Genomic DNA, 5,608 nt, shown 5'->3' on the forward strand with positions numbered 1-5,608 from the left:
CACTTCATATTGTTCGTCAGAGTAGCCCCGCTCACAGGTCGTGTGGCGGATGGACTCGCAAACGTAGTATCCATAGAAATCATTCCCTTGTTCCTGCCACAACCACTTTACAAGAAATATAGGTCAATCAAACTGATAAGCAAGAATGCCAAATGGTATTAATGAAACTAGCGCTTGAATCACTAGGAGATGCGCAGAACATGCTACTACATATAGTACTTACTTTCAGGTGTGTAAATTCCAGCTTCTTCGGCAGTCCTGGAGCTTTTTTGGTGAATTTTCTCAAAACCCTGCCAAACAAAGAAAACAATTACTTGATATCAGAAATGAACAAAGTTGCTGATATGGTGGATAATGATCGATTTAACTTACTTCTCGAGCATTTGAGTCATGTCCGCATACTCCTGGGGATCTTTTCATTTCGAGTCTAAGACAGTTACTACTCCCTGCTCAAGCTTAATCTCTAGGAGAATATAGTGGAACCTGCGCATGCATGCATAACTCATCAATTACATTACTATAACCTGGACTAATATATAAGGGAAACCAAATATGCACAAGCTAGACAGTAACACTCACTTGAAGTTGTAAGGAAAGAGTATTATATCTTTGTTTTCATTTATTACCAACGATCGTAGCAAGTTGGCCTTGGTATCTTCGGCATGAAATTTAACCTCAGTTGCATCTATGAGATTTGTGTTAACGAAGCCAATATCACCGACTTGTCTTTTCTTCAATTCAGCGATCTTCAATCTGCATAATATAGTGAGGATAATTATAAATACATGCAGTGAAAGAGCTGACCTATATAATAGAGAGACTTAATGACAGAAGTAGTACTACTTACAGACAGTAGCAGGTGATCGTTGCTTTATCGAGGGCCAATTGATTGAAAAACTGAAAGAACTCCTCAAATGGAACATGCAACAGTTCAATTCCAACGAGGTCATGCTCCTTTTTAACTCTCAGATACAAAGTATTCCTCCCCCTAGACTCTCTGCAGGTTTTCATGTACCAATCATGCAATCTTCGCATCATCGTTGTTAGAGATCTTTCATCTTTGACGAGAGGCTTCCCGTACTCGTATCTGTGTATCTGCACCTCCAAGAAATCATAATGTACATCGTCGGGCAGGTAATCTCCAAGATTGCTATAACCGGGCATCATCCTCGGATCGACGATGTCGCTAGCAGGCACCTTGAGCGGGGGGCACAATTACTTCGCTTGTTTGCCGAGCTAGGCAATTTGTTTCCCAGCTCATCATTCTTTCATCCTTTGATCACTGACAGTACTTCCCGACCGCTCTGCTTCGACACATGTCTTTCCAATAATGCGCTCATAGTTGCCTTTCGGCGGAGACTTGGGTGGTTTTGTCAGGGCAGCCAGAGTGCGCTTCGCTTTCACCGGATCTACCTTCTCCTCCGGAGGTGGATGTCTCTGTGCTTTCAACCCTTGAAACCAGTCCTTCACTTTGGTTCGCGCGATCTTCGCGTTCTCCTCCAGGGTCATCTCGTATGGTAACTTCTCTGGAGTCTTCAGAGAAGGACCGAATCTGTATTTCCTCCCGCCTCTGGCTGTACTGCTAGATGCCGGCAGAGCAGACAGAGCGGCTGTCTTCTTACGAGGCAGAGGAGAAGGACTATGACGTGCCGGAGCAGCCAGAGCGGCGGCGGGTCTCTTCCGCCCTTGCTGACGAGGCGGAGAAGGAGGAGGCTGGCTGCTCGGGCGCGCCGGCGCAGACGGAGACGGAGGCGGAGTGCCGTCACGCGTCGGATAAGGAGCCGGCCGAGTGCCCTGATTGTCACTCGCCGGAGGAGGAGGCGGTGGAGGGGGCAGAGTGCCCTGACTCGCTCGAGGAGGAGGAGGAGGCGGAGGCGTCCAGTTCGGAAGGTTGAGATCCTTCCGCCATAGGCATGGAGTTTTCAGAGCAGAACCCAGCCGAGTCTACCCTTCACCGGTAGGGTGGTCAATCTGGAGCTCCTCAAATACCTTCGTTATTTCATCCACCATCACCCTAGCATATCCTTCTGGAATCGACCAGCAGTGAAAAATTGCGCCGGGTTCAGTAGGAAAAACAGAGCCAACAGCCGCCTTGACCTTCATATTAATCCATTGCGTCATAAGGTGGCAATTTTGTGACTCCGTGATAGCATCCACAGGATAGCTGGCAGGAGCCGTCAATACATGCTCCGGCTGAAGCAGCTCAGTGGAAGCCACGCTGCTTCTCCGCTGAGATAGCGGGGTAGCTCCGGGGGAAGCTTCGGCAGTTCATTTGCTGCGATTTGCTTCTCGTTCGTCTATCCCTTGTACCCTTGCTTTAAGCGCCTGCAGTTGGGTCTATTGCACTTTCTTCCTCCTCTCCTGGCATTTGTAACCGCCTGCGTCCGGAAACCCAGCCTTCCACGGAACGGAGCCTGGCGTGCCTCGTGTCCATCCAGGGTACTCAGGATTCCCGAGGGCCATTGTGAGCTCGTCGTTCTCTCTGTCTGGAACGAACGTCCCTTGCTGCGCTGCACCGATATATTGCTGAAGCCTCTTGACTGGTATGTCCAATTGATCGTCCGTCCAAATGTACTTCCCTGATACAGGGTGCAAGGTTCCGCCAGCCCTGAAGAACCAAGTCCGGCAACGGTCTGGCTAGTTCATTGTTCTGGTTCGATCCCTTTATCAAGCAGATCACTCTCAGCCTTGGCCCACTTAGGCTGGGCTACGAGGTAGCCACCTGACCCCGTGCGATGGTGAAGCTTCTTCTTCACAGCATTTTGCTTATTTGTTGCTGACATCTTTTTACTCTTTTCCGATGTCTTGTGGGCCACAAATGCTGGCCAGTCATCTCTGATCTTCTCATATTTTCCCTTGAATTCTGGTGTCTCTTTTTTATCGACAAACCTACTCAGGTCTTTCTTCCACCTCCTGAATAGGTCTGCCATCTTCTTAAGAGCAAAAGACTTGATTAATTGCTCTTTAACTGGCTTCTCCGGATCATCCTCTGGCGGTAGGGTGAAATTTGACTTCAGCTTAGTCCAAAGATCATTTTTCTGCATATCATTGACATAAGACACCTCAGGGTCTTCTTTAGCCCGCTTTAACCATTGATGGATGCTGATCGGGATCTTGTCCGTAACCAGAACCCCGCACTAAGCAACAAATGTGTTCTTTGTCCGGATGGGTTCAATCGGTTGACCGTCGCACGCGATTGCTATGATCTCAAACCTTTCATCCAAGCTCAACTTATTCTTCGGGCCTCGTCTCTTTACCGAAGTTGTGCTCGATCCGGAGGGCTAGAAAAAAGAACAAAGACGAGAGTTAATTAATAGGGCCATTTGCATTTCTGCCCCTAACTCGAACCACCTACTCAGATTTGCCCCTAATTTCAAAGCATGCTCAAATTTGCCCCTCTACCGTTAAGTCACTACTCAAAAATGCCCTTCCGTCCAGTCAAAGGCCTTTGACCGTCAGAGGCCCATGTGTACTGTAGCAGACGGAAAGTGCTATAGTATTGGACGGAAAGTGCTACATTACTGTACGGAAGGGCATTTTTGAGTAGTGACTTAACGGCGGAGGGGCAAATTTGAGGATGCTTCAAAATTAGGGGCAAATCTGAGTAGTGGGTTCGAGTTAGGGGCATAGATTTAAACGTCCCTAATTAATATGTGTACATACCAAAACAATGAATGCATCAATTAGCTAGTCAGCACAGGCTTAACTAATATATATACCTGGCCGGACTCGGTTCGGTCACCGGAGCCGTCCTCACGATCTCCTTCTTGCACCGGCATTGGGTCACCGGAGCCATCATAATCATAGCCAGCTGCTTCTTCACCCTCTCCTTCCAGACCATCGGTGTCGTTGAGAAACAACGAGCAGACGACATCACTTCCTTGTGCGATTATGTCCCTCAACAACGCTTCTTGTGCTTCGTCTCGGGGGGTGTCCATAGTTTCTACAAATATTTACAGCATGACAATTATTATTCAAACATGACAAATGGATATATTAGTGGCAAACGTAGAACTAGCTAGCTAATCGCAGTAAGGAATCATATTAATTAGTGGCCTTGACGCTGCTTCTCTACTGTTTCAGGTGGCCTCGACAACGCTTCAAGGGTTAGGGGTGGCCTCGAGAACGCTTCAAGGAGGGGGTAATATCGACAACGACGAGATACATACATGAAGGGGTATATCGACCCCCCCCCACGTGTTGAAGTTATCGGGGAGGGGGGTATATCGACCTCCCTCCCCCCCACGTGTTGAAGTTATCGGGGAGGGGGGTATATCGACCCCCCACGTGTTGAAGTTATCGAGGAGGGGGTATATCGACCCCCCCACGTGTTGAAGTTATCGGGAGGGGGTATATCAACCCCCCTCATGTTGAAGTTATCGGGAGGGGGTATATCGCCCCCCCCACGTGTTGAAGTTATCGGGAGTTTATATCGACACGACATACGTACATGGGAAAATAATATTATCGGGTAGGGGGTATATCGACCCCCCCCCTCGTGTTGAAGTTATCGGGAGGGATATATCGACGACGACAGACCCGATAAAACATAAGAAAACAAAGAAGAAATAAAAAGAGGAGAAGAAGAAAGGAATAGCTAGAGGAGGAGATCGAAGAAAAAAAGAAGAAAAAAAAAGAGGAGAAGAAGAAAGGAATAGAGGAGAAGAAGAAAAAATAGAATATATTCTATTTTCTCTTCTTCTCCTCTATTCCTTTCTTCTTCTCCTCTTCTTTTTTTTCTTTTTTCTTCTTCTTATTTATTTTTCCTCTTCTTCCTCTCCTCTTCTTCTCCTTTCTTCCTCTTCTTATTTTCCTTTTTCCTCTCCTTCTTTTTCTTCTTCTTCCTTCTTTCTAGCTAGATATATAAAACATTTCTAAAAATGTAACTTTTGCATATATACATGGAAAAAATTGTTAACGGGGAGGGGGTATATCGACCCCCCCCCCTCGACCCTCTTTTCCATCTTCTTCCTTCTTCCTTCTTCCTCTTTTCTTCTCCAACACAAAACACATCTCATCTCATCTCATTTCATCCAAAAATAATTCTTTGCATATGAACATACATACATTTACTTTTTTTCTTAAATGTTACATATGAAAATTTTCTTAAATGAGCATATGAACATTTTTTAAATATTAATGAGCATGTGAACATATATATCAACAAAAAATAGACCTTTTTCTTGGTAACAAAAAAAATGCAAAAACGAGCATTATATATACAACATATACAGATCATTATATAGTGAACATACATACATACATACATACAATGAGCATATACATGAGCATTATACGACGACGGTGACGATGGTTGGCAGTGGAGCGCGCTTACGGATGACGTGCGGGGACGGCAATGAGAAGGAAAAGGGGAGGAGGTAGGGGCTCACAGCGCGGGGAGGGGTCGAGGTCGCCGGCCGGAATCGGTGCGGCGGCGGACGAACGGCCTCGGGGACGAACGGGTCGCGGGAGCCGGCGTGGTGCTTCCCCGCAGCTACGGCGACGATGGGCGCGGGCGACGGCGACAGCGACGACGGGCGCGGGTGACGGCGACAGCGACGACGGGCGCGGGCGATGATGACGACATCGGCGGGGGCGGCGGGCGGCT

The sequence above is a fragment of the Triticum dicoccoides genome, chromosome 6B (genome assembly GCF_002162155.2).
Source record: "Triticum dicoccoides isolate Atlit2015 ecotype Zavitan chromosome 6B, WEW_v2.0, whole genome shotgun sequence".
Lineage (NCBI taxonomy): Eukaryota > Viridiplantae > Streptophyta > Magnoliopsida > Poales > Poaceae > Triticum > Triticum dicoccoides.